General features: G+C 43.6%; 1 protein-coding gene across 1 annotated transcript in view; it reads right to left on the bottom strand.

The window, feature by feature from the left end:
* LOC147718741 (sodium- and chloride-dependent neutral and basic amino acid transporter B(0+)-like) overlaps positions 1 to 13,754 on the bottom strand; it is a 255,411-nt gene that overhangs the window by 192,181 nt on the left and 49,476 nt on the right. The gene's annotated exons all lie outside the window — the stretch shown is intronic.

Genomic DNA, 13,754 nt, shown 5'->3' with positions numbered 1-13,754 from the left:
TTCACAAACTGCATTTCTGTAGTATGTAAAGTAGCACTACAGGAATACTATTTATCTACTACAAAATCCACAGGCGTACACATGTACATCTCCATCTCTATCTCTCCTTTCTTTTCTATGGGAGATCCTCATACATGTATGTTAATTACTTAGTAGCAAATGTGTGAGGGGCCAAGGGAATGGGTGGAAAACTGGAATACTTACTACTAAATGGGAGGGTTTATTGTGGAAAGAGGAGGGGTTTAGAGAAGGACTGACAGGCTCCTACAAAAGAATAAGACCATTACTATTCACGAGCTGCACTTATAAAGTTACTACTTCTAAAAAGATCCAAAACAGTAGACATGAAGTAAGTCCAGCACTGCACATGGCCAACCACTGGTACTACCACACTCCCATGGAAAATATTTGAGCACAGGACTTAAAATATAACACAACAGTACATAATGTTAAAATAAATTCATGTAATAATTTAGCCCTCCTGAAACCCTTTCCATTTAGTATCATTAGGTAGTAAGTATTCCAAATGTCCTGCCCTTTGGTCTCTTCCACATTTACTGTACTGGTGGTAGTATTGGTGGTGGTATTGAGGGTGCGGGGGGTATTGGTGATGGTGGTTTTGGTGGTGGTTTTGGTAGTGGCGGTATAGGTGGTCACGGTATTGGTGGTGGTGGCATTGGTGGTGGTGGTACTGGTAGTGGTGGTCTTCATGGTGGTATCGGTACTGGTGGAGGTGGTATTAGTGCTGTTAGTGGCGGTGGTATTGCTGGTGGGGATATTGATGGTGGTACCACCACCACCAATACCACCTCCGCCTGTACCAATACCACCAAGAATACCACCACCACCAGTACCACTACCACCAATACCACCAGCACCAATACCACGACCACCTATATCACCACTACCAAAACCACCACCAATACCACCATCACCAATACCACCACCACCAACACCACTACCACCACCACCACCACCAATGTCAACATCAGCAATACCACCACCACCAATACCATCACCACCACTACCACCACCAATACCACTAATACCACCACCATCAATACCACCATCACCACCACCAGCACCAATACCAATACCACCATCAATACCACCGCCTCCAGTACCACTGCCACCTATAACACCACCAACAATACCACCACCAATGCCCCCAACCAACAAATCACCACCAATACCGCCACCACCAATACCAGAACCAATACCACCACCACCAATACCGGCACCGCTAATACCACGACCACCAATACCAGTACCACCACCAATACCAGTACCACCACCACCACCAATACCAGTACCACCAATACCACCACCAATACAACCACCTCCACCAATATCACCATCATTACCACCAATCCCAGCACCACCAATCCCAGCACCACCAATACCACCACTACCAATACTACGACCACCATCAATACCAATACCACCAATACCTCCACCACCAATACTAACAACACCAATCCCAATACCACCACCTCAGTGCCTCTCGCTCACTAGTAATAGCAGGGGCACTGTACGAGGCTGGAGTCGTTACCGAGACAATCCCTCCCTTCCTCCATGCCTGCCATATAGCACAGCACGCCCTGCAACAGGAGGTGAAGCCAGGGCCCTACTATATCTAGAGTGTTTTTTATTAGCCCAAAGATAGCAAAGACATTAAGCAATGCCACACTGCACACTCAAATCATGGAGAGGAAAGGAAATAGCCCCCTCCCGCTCTTCCAACTAAGCCGCGACATTGTAATCACAGAGCGAAAGGTGTTGGAGTGCTTTGTTAGTGTTTATAGCTCGGATCATATGGTACTCTCACTTCACCCTTTCTGTCAGTGTAATTTACAACACTTACACATCTTCTTCACTGCACTATTTATCACTACTTTGAAGACCTCGCAGGCTGGTCTTCAAAGTATCTTCCTCTGATTTTTCAATCTAACAAGCGGTCGAGAAGGCCCTTTATTGCAATGCAATAGGTCTTGCATTTGCAAGAATTTATGCAATTAGTATTGTAAATGACAATGCCTTTTATTTATGTTTTAAAACCAAAACATGAATATAAGACATTGTCATTTACAATGCCGATAGCACAAACTTGCGTGAATGAGAGACCTATTGCATTGCAAATGCTTGTTTACCCCCTGCCTTGCCTGCCCAGATTCTGGGCGCCTTATGCAATCCCAAGGTATATCATGTGTTATAGACATTTTTTCGTGCCCGCACACACAGATATATTTCTTTGTTTATTCTACACTTTGTTTATTTCATTATTTTCTCTCAGCATACACTTGAAGCATAGTACCAAGCTGCATAACAATGGGCAGACAAAGCAACAACTTAAAATTATAAAAACACAAGACTTTGCTTCTCAATTTTTAGGAATAACCTAACATACGTTACTTTAGCTCATTAGCTCAGTTGAGTATTAACCCCTTCCATGCTGATGACGGCCCCCAGCGGTCATGGCACACAGTGCTCGTGTGCTGATGATGGCTGGGGGCCGTCATGACCACGCCGGCGATCGGAATGTGCCAACACAGGAGCGGAATTCCGGCCGTGGGCAAAGGGGTTAAACTTCCGGACATCAATGTTTACATCCAAATTTATAAATAAAGATAATTATTCCAACACACATTTTTCACTATATTGCCCTTTCACCTCAGGGAGCTCAAACATATGTAATTAAGCAATTTACAGCTACATTTATTTGTCTCTCCTACACTTTATTTTCAAATTCAAATTCTTTATTTCGGCATGAATGCCATAAAAGAGTCACAACACAATTCATTATATTAAAAATAGACATTTAGACATGAAACATTAAAAAACATCAATTAAAATACATTTCTTGATACAAATAAATCAAAGCAAAACCATCAATAAGATACTAAAAAAACCTCCTGTAGTTACTAGAACACATTCTAATTCTATTCTTAAGGGTAATCTTCATTTACAACTGTTGTCCCTTTTTTTTCTTAGGAAGAAGATTGAATGTAAGAATCGACTAACACTAAATATTATTGATTGATTTGTGTTAGTTTTGAGTATTCTCAGGGCCTGTTTACATGATCTCACGCCTAACAGTAGGCATAGTGGTTTAATCCATCTTTTTCTGGCCAATACATAGGCGGGACAGAAAAAGAAGATATGAAACTAATTTTCAATCTGGTGGCAATCACACATAGAACAAATTTCGTCTGCCACTAAGGATGGAACATTAGGCCTCCTTGCCCAACGTGCCAGAGTTGTTTTTATCAGAAGATTCCCATATCTTAATTTTAAAAATAGGGTTTTGGCAAGTGGGGGCTCTATCTCATCCATAAAGGTCTCAAATAGTGGCTCATCCTTAAAACTGAGGAAGTTTGTTACTAAGGTTCCAGCAGTTGAAGCACTTATTGTCATGTTAACAATAAAGCTCCAAAAGGCCCTTTTTAAAATTAGTTTTGGGTTAGACGGTAGATGTTCTGGGTTCTCCCAGAAGTGTTTTAAACCTATTTTGGTGAACCAAATTTTAATGTGCTTTAGCCATGGGATGGTTTTTGAATTGTCTAGGCCCATGATTTCTTTTAGCCCGTCTCTATAGTCGTGTAATTCAGGCATCCGCCACAGTCTAACCCATAACATCAGTGGGCGAATTATAGTGTAATGGTCAGTTCTTTTAATGTTTAGATCTAGTTGAAGGGGCACTAGAGGAGTGCCTCTTGGGACCCTTACCAGGCTTCTCATGAAATTATTGTCCAGGACACTAAAAATATCCTATGACCCTGGTCCCCAGATTTCTGCACCATATAACACTGCTGGTTGAACCTTAAATTTGAAAAGCTCAACGACCGGGGACACAGCTTTACTAGTACTCAAACTTTGTTTCCTAAGGATTGGCTTTGCATTCTGAGTGAATGCCAGCTTGCTTTTTTCTGTTTGGGCTCTCCAGGAAAAATTAGAGTCTAAAGTAACCCCTAAGTATGAGAATTGTGGGACCGATTCTAGTTTGACACCATTCAGTGTTAGACAGCCTTTATCGTTTTTTGTTGGATTGAGGGCCATACATTTAGTCTTTTTCCCATTTATTTCCAGTCCTTTCTTACTACAATATTCACTAAAAGAATTCAGTAGTGCCTGGAGACCTTTCTTAGTTTTGGAAATCAAAATAGTGTCATCAGCAAATAATAAAGATGTTACCCTTTCTCCGTTCAGTTTTGGTGAATCATTTATACATCCCTCTAGATGTGAAGGGATGTCATACACTTTGTTTATTTCATTATTTTCTCTCAGCATACACTTGAAGCATAGTACCAAGCTGCATAACAATGGGCAGACAAAGCAACACCTTAGAATTATAAAAACACAAGACATTGCTTCTCAATTTTTAGGAATAACCTAACATACGTTACTTTAGCTCATTAGCTCAGTTGAGTATTAACCCCTTCCATGCTGATGACGGCCCCCAGCGGTCATGGCACACAGTGCTCGTGTGCTGATGATGGCTGGGGGCCGTCATGACCACGCCGGAGATCGGAATGTGCCACACAGGAGCGGAATTCCAGCCGTGGGCAAAGGGGTTAAATTTCCGGACATCAATGTTTACATCCAAATTTATAAATAAAGATAATTATTGCAACACACATTTTTCACTATATTGCCCTTTCACCTGAGGGAGCTCAAACATATGTAATTAAGCAATTTGCAGCTACATTTATTTGTCTCTCCTACACTTTATTTACTTCCCCACAGCACACATTTCAAGTGTGCTTCTACACTGCATGCTTTTCACATTTCAGGACTTAATTTCTTTAATCTCATTCTGTCAACACGCATCTCAAACAACCTTAACAGCTGTATGTTTTTTTTTCACAGACATTAAGGATTGTCATTGAGAATGTCTCTTTCTTGTTTCAGGGCTTGACCAATCTCTACCTTCATGTTGCAAACACAGAGACGTTTCCTGTTCAGATCTTTCTATTTCCTTAATGTTGTTCCCTACAGACTCTACTATTTGTATTCTTTGTCTTTTCAGACTTTATTTGTTTTTTGGAAAGTGTGAAATTTTAGACATGCGTAGAAATGGAAAAATGTGTTCACCCCATACACCTGCTGTTCAAGGTTGTTTATAAAAATCCAGTTGATGCATTTGTTGCCATGACTGTTTATCTTATTACTGATTTGGTGTCTCTTAGTCCCATCATTGTTTTCAAATTATAAAATAAGATTGATAATCCAATCCTATAAAATGTCATGTATCGACTATGGGGTAGTGATGAACTTCATTTCAGGGCTATCAAGGTAAAAGTCACAGCAGATTGCAGCATCAACCTAAGGCGGAACCAACAGTTGGGAGAAGTGGTCTTAAGCCAATAACTGTTTAGGTTTCAGCCCCATACAAGCTGTGCTAGGAAAGAGCCAACTTAGTCTGTCATAAAAAAATTAAAAAACACTGGTTTGCTGAGCAAGACACCTCTGAAATTGGAACCATAGGCTTTTTATTTACTGCCATACCTACAGTTAGCATAGTGCCTAGATATAGCAGCAGGTTGTCAGGATTATACAATTCAATACATTAGAGTTTTTCTTCTTGTATTCATTGTCCATGACATGTTTCGCTGCATTGCTTTTTTTTAAATAATCTGTGTGGTTACCATTCACTATTCACATTTTATTTACTGGTTTAGGATTTTAAAATAATCTTTTTAAAATATATCTCTTGTTCCTTGAATTACTTATTCCTTAATGAAAAATGGTGTGGGTTTCTTTTGTTTCCTTGAACTCATCTTGTGAAGCTGATAGTAGGAAACATTTCCAACATAGTATTGCTCAGTAGGTTGTTTATGGGCTGAGCTGCCTCCCTCCCCTTGTCAAAATCAGCCTGCCCCGGGTAGATGGTGGTCCCCAGGGCTAGAAATGGCCTGGGAGGGGGCCTCTCACCCTTGTAAGAATTGTCCTGGCCCTGGGGATGTGGCGATCCCCAGGGCCGTCAATGGCCTGGGGAGGAGAACTGCGTGCACCCCTTCCCCAAAAGATTTTTTTAAATTTACCCCTGGTACCTAGCCCACCCATGGGCTGAAGTTTTAATAACTGCTGGAACATTTCTGCCCAAATTCCGGGATTCGGCATGATTTTCTTTGTAAAAATTAAAAAGTACGGGCCAATTTCACAGAACTAACTTAGGACAAAATCCTAAACTTACTACTTTTGGTATTCACAGAAGGCATTTAGTAGTCTTAAATTAGGATTTTGTCTTAAGTTAGGATTTTGTCCTAAAGTAGGACTTTGTCCTAAATTAGGATTTCATCTTAAATTAGGATTTTGTCTTAAATTAGGATTTTGTCTTAAATTAGGATTTTGTCCTAAATTAGGATTTCTTCTTAAATTAGGATTTTGTCCTAAATTAGGATATTGTCTTAAATAAGGATTTTGTCTTAAATGAGGATTTAATCCTAAATTTGGATTTTGTTTTAAGGTAGGATTTTGTCTTAAGTTAGGATTTTGTCTTAAATTAGGATTTTGCTTATGTTAGGATTTTGTCTTAAATTAAACTCTACACCGTTATAAATATGCTCACAAAAAACAACGTTTACTAGAACGTAGTACATAGTTTGGCTGCCTGTAACACATGATCCTAGTTGGCCAGACAATGGTAAAGCCATGCATAGTGGTTTAGGAGCTTTCATTATGATGATGAAATCTGTATTTCAAAGGAAATCATTAAAGTGTGTCTGTGTGTGTGTGAGCACAAACCAACATTCACATATATTATTAAGGTTAGGACACTTAAGATGCTAAGAGAAAATTATATCAAATGTAACTTACATTTAATTATTTGTTAGGTAAAATTAATTTAGTATTAAGTCATTAAATGTAAAAATGAATAATTTGTAACAAAAGACTTTTTTTTAATGAAGTCAAATAATAATTGAGAAACAGTTAAACATAAGTAATGTAGCTTTAAGTTAAATAATGAAAATAAATATTAAATAGTAATTATTATTTTTGAAAAAATTGCATAAAATGTGGGTTAATGCTTTCATTATTATTAAATATAAAGGGCAGTAGTACTATTCTAGGGTTTAGAGTGTGTAGGTAGTAAGGCGCTTTTAGGGAGTAAGGGTTGGGCATGGAATAGGAGTCGTAAAATGTTTAGTGTTCTTGGGTTGCTAGTGTATAGGGGTACTCAGGAATTTTAGAGCTCAGGGATGGGAAGTGTATAAGAGTAGTAGGGTATTTTAGGGCTCATGGAGGAGTAGTACATAGACCTAGTAAGGAATGTTTCGGCCTTAAAGAGGGCAGTGAAATGAAATGAAAAACAAATGTATAATAAACGTGCACTACTACCCTGGGTGTCTAGGCGCGCAAGTTTGCTAACAGAGCAGGCCAAGGTCAAGAGGCTGGCTGGAATTAAGAAGCTCCCTAAAGGTTGAAGAGCCAAGTTTTTTCCTAAAAAAGAGGAGGTCTGTTTCCCTTTTCAGAAATAAGGGAAGGCTGTTCCAGAGAAGGGGAAGTGCTGCCGATAATACTACTTCTGCCCTATTGTGCTCTTTTCACTCTAGGGACTATGCTATTACATACTGATTCTGAGCGAAGAGATGTTGACTGAATGTACCAATGAAACCAAAGCTTAAACACTTGAGTGCCATCCCCATGAAGAGCCCTGAAAGCAATGCACATGCCAATAAACTGTGTACGATTCTCAATAGGTAGCCAATGGAGAATCACAAGGACAGCTGAAACATATTCTCTTTTAGAAATGCCAAGTAAAAGGCGGGCAGCTGAGTTCTCTAGGACCTGAAGCTTATTGAGACTTTTCTTTATTATATTTACAAAAAGAGCATTTGCATAGTCAATTTTTGAGCGTATCAGCGCAGAAATTACAGTTTTCTGCAGGTCTTTCGGAATGAAGGGGAAAATCTTTCTTAAAGGTTTCTTAGTAAAGAAGGAGGTAGACGTGATTCCATTTACATGCCCCTTGAAGGTCAGTTGATTATCAAAGATAACGCAAAGGTTCAGGTGGCCACCAATCTTGGGACCAAAAGGAGAGATCCTTTCCAAAGAGCAATACCTCGGTCTTGTCTGAATTCAAATTCAAGCAATTTTGGGCCAGCCATTTTCCAATCTCCTGCCCACAGCTGTAAAAAACGCTTTTCTGTCTGATACTGAGATCACTAATTGGGTATCACCTGTGTAAGTGAATGCAGAGAACCCAAAATATCTAATACGTTTGGCCAAAGGGGTTGCATAGATGTTAAAATGGGCCGGTTTAAGAGACGAACCCTGGGGACGCCACAAGGGAGAGAGAAGAAGGAGGATTTAAAATCGTTAACTACAACAAACTGAATTCTCTCTGACAGAAATGATTTAACAAAAGCAAGGGCTTTGTCTTTTACCCCAATATCCAGTCTATCAGGGTAGTAAGGAGTTGTAGGACTCAGAAATTGGTAGTGTATAGGGATGAAAGGAGTTTTTAGTACTCTTTTATGGATACTTATTGTAACATGACACTGCTACAACAGTATTTATGAACAAACAGTTAGTTTGAGGGAGGAGCCCTTTGGTCTTCTAAGTAATAAGCTCTCCTGTCGCTGACCCCTGCTCAGGCCTGATATCCTGCAAGTGAGGACCCCTCCCCACCACCCCCCGGAGTCATCCCCTGGCTCTGAGACTTTGCCTGGGGTGCCTGGAACGCATTGCTGAAGAGAAAGTACTGGCAGAATGACTGAGAGTTAAAGACAGGGTTGAGACAGACCTAGTTCAAGATGGCGGAGAGATGCTGATTCGCACTGAGAGTGGAGGCGCTGTGGGTCTACCGGTGTAAACCCTTCATATGCAGCAATGTGGGGGGGCCACCTGTCTGTGCTGGAATATGGGCAGTGGCGACTCCTCCTGTCCGACATGAAAACTTGCCCACAAGACTGCCCTGCCACGGCGCACAAGGCCTGGAAGATGGGCTGGGCGAAAGAGAGTCCAGTCCCCGTGCTGAAAGGTTCCTGAAGGACGTTGCAGCAGGGAGTAGGAAATAGCAGACCTGAAGTCTGGTCACAGACTGTCGGGCATGTCCGGGCTTGGGAAACCAGGGAGAACTCATCGAAGGTCACAAAACATGCAGCACCCCTCCCCAGAATCTGGAACAGCAGTGAGGACTGCTGCCTTCTGGAAAGACTGCTGGAGGATGGCAAAGGGGCTGTGGTGGAAAGAACGTGGGTACCCTGGAAGCTGGAACTGAGACATAAGCTTACCCACTTTTCCAGGCTAATGCAAGATGGGGGAACAAACCCAGTTTGGGGATCCATAGACAGAGTCAACCTTGACTTTGCCCCAACATGGTGAAGCCCAGGCCAGACAAGTCCCTCACGCTGAAAGTACATCAATCTTAGCCTCACCATATTGGGGAGAGAGTGGAGAGCCTATGCTCAGGTCAATGGGAGACGCCTTGGCAAACCTTGAACAGGTGGGAAAGATATTGGGAGTCATCACAGATTTGAAATCTTCCTTGGAGGCCAGGATAGAAGAGTTAGCCCTAGGTCTGGGCCTGCTTTGGATGGATCACTGGGAACTGGCCTCCAGGGTCACAGAGGTGGCGTATGTGGTGGGGCAAGTGACCCCGGACCTTGGTGAAAGGAAAGAACAGATATGAGACTTGGCCTCAGCCATGGAGTGATTCTAGGACCAAGCAGAAGATGTGGAGTGCCACTCCAGGCACATCAATATTCGGATGACAGGCCTACCTCAGTGAATAGAGGGGCAACCTGCGGAATTCCGCATGGAACAGTGGCTCAAGAACATTATATATAATGGAGCCCCACCAGCTCTGTTCTTGGTAGAAAGAGCGCACTGAATCCTGTAAGATACCCGTTGATGCTAGGTGCTGGGACTAATGGAGGGGAAGCATATATGCATTATTTCACATATGTAAGCTGGGGCAGAGGGATTGGTGGTCACGAACTACCATTGCTAAGTCACAGACACTCCTTCACTGCACCCTTCTTGGAGGGTTGCTGCAGACAGCAGCTAGGTGCCCTAACCATTTACTTAAGCTCAAGTTAGTTTCAGAGATATTTGTGTGTGGGGGCGATACACAATTTCTGAGTTGGGCATGAGCATGTTACTGCTTATAGAGAGTAAATGTGGGGAGGGGCAGTTCATGGTAGTTTGGGGATTGCAAAGTTACTGAGCATAAGCTCAGGCAACAAGAATATTGGGGCCACTGACGGACATAAAGGTGAAGTCAGGAGGACGCATGAGCCAGAACCACATGATGTAGGTGGAGGTGACCCTGAAAATCCTTCCTTGGAATGTGAATGGTCTATGGGGACAAGATTTAGAGAAGGGTACGTAGCTCCGTACATAAAACGTGTGGCCCCTGATGTGGTATTTTTAAAAGAAATCCCCTCCTGAGTAATGACTGCCAACTTCTGGGGTGAGGCTGTTATCTATCACTGGGCTCATTTGAGGTTGCAGTCCTGGCAAGGAAGAGCATCCCTATCCAGGTCATAAGGAAATAGGAGGAACCCAATAGGATGCTGCTAGCGATTCAAGGAGCCAGGGGTACTCAAGGTTACACGCTTATAAATGTTGAAGCCCTGCTCTCGCTCAAGAAGACAGCACTGGATAAGGTAGGTCCCATACTGATAGAATCGGGCCGTACAATCCCTTTTGGTGGGAGTGACTGGAATGATATACTGTTCCCGGACATGGACAGGTCGCGACTGGGACCAGGCAATGTTGCCCACCTACATGCGCCAAGTGTGATTTACCCCAGCACTGGGGCTCTTGGCTGTTTGGAGTTTGGCCAACTCTATCTACTCTGGGTCATTCTCAAGGCTGGATCCCTGTTCATGCCGACAGGACTGATGTCACAGATCAAAGGGGCAGATTACCTGGTGAGGGGAATCTCTAAACATTCCCCTGATTTCACTGGTGGCTACAGGGCAACCAGACATCCCATGATGGCCTCTTAATGCCTAGTAACTGCAAGACCCAGCCATGGTGACGCAGATATGGGATGCAACCGTGTATTTTCAGGAAAATAAGGACTCAGTGGACTTGCATGGGGTGGTAGGGGAAGCCTACAAAGCGGTCTTGCAAAACTGTTTGCTGATGACAGCGACGGCTCGTGGAGGGAGTTACGGTGGGTCAGGAGGGCGGGGAGGGGGAGGGGCAGGGTGGAGGTTGCTAAAAACCGGCATATGGATAATTGCAGGTAAGTAAACAATTTAATTAATAAAACGAATTTCGTAGTGTGCCTTGCATCGCAAAATACAATGCAGTGCGAGCTACGGAATTCGTTTTATTAATTAAATTGTTTACTTACCTGCAATTATCCATATGCCGGTTTTTAGCAACCTCCACCCTGCCCCTCCCCCTCCCCGCCCTCCTGCCCCACCGTAACTCCCTCCACGAGCCGTCGCTGGCTGATGATGATAGTCTATAAGAAATGGGACAAATATGGTAAAATACTTGAGCTGGTGCATGTCTTGGAGCATCAAATTGTACTGTGTCAACACTTGGAGGCAACCAGAACAGATTCCGCAATACTGCAGAGGAGTCGGCCCACGGCTATTGACGCTCCATGCGACAAAGGAGCTATGAGGTCAGAGACAAGGCCGAGCACCTGTTGGCGTGGCTAAGCTACAGGGAGGAGGAAGCTAAATTGATAGAGAAAACAGTTACTAGTACTGGGGATAAGATTGCCAGACAGAAGGGATAGCCCAGGAGTTTGCGCAGTATTACCAGTGTTTCTATGCACTCTGGCTGTATAAGGAGGAAGTGGAGATAGGGGATTTCCTGAGAGGACTGGGACTCCTGCAACTGGACAGTGATGCAGTGGAAATGCTGGAACAGGAACTCAGTTTTGGTGAGTTCTTGGAGGCGTAAGGGCCATGAGCAGTGGGAAAGCCCCAGGCCCCAATGGGATACTTGCAGAATTATTCAAGAGGCTAGGAACCTTGTTGGTCCCTCTTCTCTTAGCTATTTTTGAGGACTCCCAGGCCCGGGGGATACTCCCACTGACCTGCAGCATGCCCTAATAAAGGTAATTTATAATAAAAGGAAGCTGGGTCTGACTATGGCTCTAATCACCTCATCTCCTTGCTGAACATTGATGCAGAGCTCTTGGCCACTATCCTGGCTCAAAGGTAAATAGAGTGACAGCCACGCTGATCAGTTATGATCAAATGGGGTTCATACTATGCTGCTCAACGAGACAGAACATCAGATGCTTTCACAACTGGCTAAACAAGGTGAGAGATGTCCTCGCCCTTTGGCTGTCATCTCCACAAATGTGGAGAAGGCATTCGATTCGATCCACTAGCCTTAACTCTTCAAAGTGCTGAGGTCGTTTGACTTTGGCCTACACTTCTGTAGCCGGGTGGACCTCTTATATGCAGAACCCACGGTGGAAGTGCTGATAAATGGTGTGACCTCTGCATTGTTTCCGCTGGGGCAGGGTACCAGACAGGGCAGTCTGCTGTCCCCTCTATTATACCCTCTGTGCATGGAACCTCTAACATGATGGGTCCCTGCACTAGACATGGGAGGTGGCCCAGAACCGTGGCCGACACAATGGATCTCTTTGTACGCAGATGATGTCCTGCTGTATATCCTAGACCCGGAGGTGGCCTTGAACCCCAAGCTGGGAAGGGTGGAGGTGTTTAGTCATTACTCTGGTTACAGGGGTAAACTGGGGCAAGTCAGTTCTATTTCAAGTAGGCCAATGAGATAGAGGCATAGTAATTCCTGCCTCTCCGTGGGTGACCACTGAGAGCTTCAGATACCTAGGCTTCTAAATTATTCAGTGCGCAGAACATTTCTGGGAGGAAAACTTGGATCCACAGCTGGCACACTTAGATGTGGCCAGATGGAACAAGTTCCCTCTGACGCTCTTTGGTAGGGCCGCTACTCTCAAGATGATCATTCTTCCTAAACTACTATATGTCCTACAGAACACCCCATTCTCCATCCCAAAATGTTTTTTTTGCCTTCTGGACAGGGAGATCCAGCGTCTTGTGTGGAATGGGGGAGTCCTTGGAAAGCTTTGCCAGATCTCTGCTGATTAGTGTAGAATGGAGGGATCGCCCGCCTGTATTTCAGGGCATACTACTGGGCCTCACGGATAAAGGTGATAATGACTGGGCATGTGCCCTGAGAGACGGTTAAAGGATGTGCCTGGACAGGAATTCAATGACAGAGCCCCTGGAGGCACTAGTCGCATGATGGAGAGGGTTGATCAGGCCTCTTGATGCTGGCACAATCGACTCTGATAGCTTGGGACAAAGCTAAGTCCCAGATGGGATGGAAGGGGAAGGTCACTAGGAAAACATCGCTCTTAGTGAGGGAAACTCTGCATGAAATGAGCTGAGCTACAAGGCTTTGGTTGATGGGAAACAAGTTGCATAGTTTGACTAGGGGAAATGATGGTTGATGGAGCACTTAACTCATTTGCCTTTTTAAAAGAGGAATATGGCCTCACACACACGCAGTACTACAAATACACCCATCTCCGAATTGCCCTCCATGGAGAGATGATGAACTGGGATTCCTTGCCAGACATATCCCGACTGTAGACCCCCTCTTTACTGGACCCCCTGGGATGAGGGCAATATCATTCATGTATACAGTAATCCTCAAAAATAGCCCTGATGCCTTGGAGGCCTCCAGCAGTGCTGGGAATGATACATGGGAGATATAGAGGATGTGGATTAGGAGGCAGCACTAATGTACCATTGAGAGGTGACCATTAGGGTGAATTTCTGCTT

The sequence above is a fragment of the Lissotriton vulgaris genome, chromosome 4_1, assembly GCF_964263255.1.
Source record: "Lissotriton vulgaris chromosome 4_1, aLisVul1.2, whole genome shotgun sequence".
Classification (NCBI taxonomy): domain Eukaryota; kingdom Metazoa; phylum Chordata; class Amphibia; order Caudata; family Salamandridae; genus Lissotriton; species Lissotriton vulgaris.
This window is presented reverse-complemented; position numbering and strand designations above follow the sequence as displayed.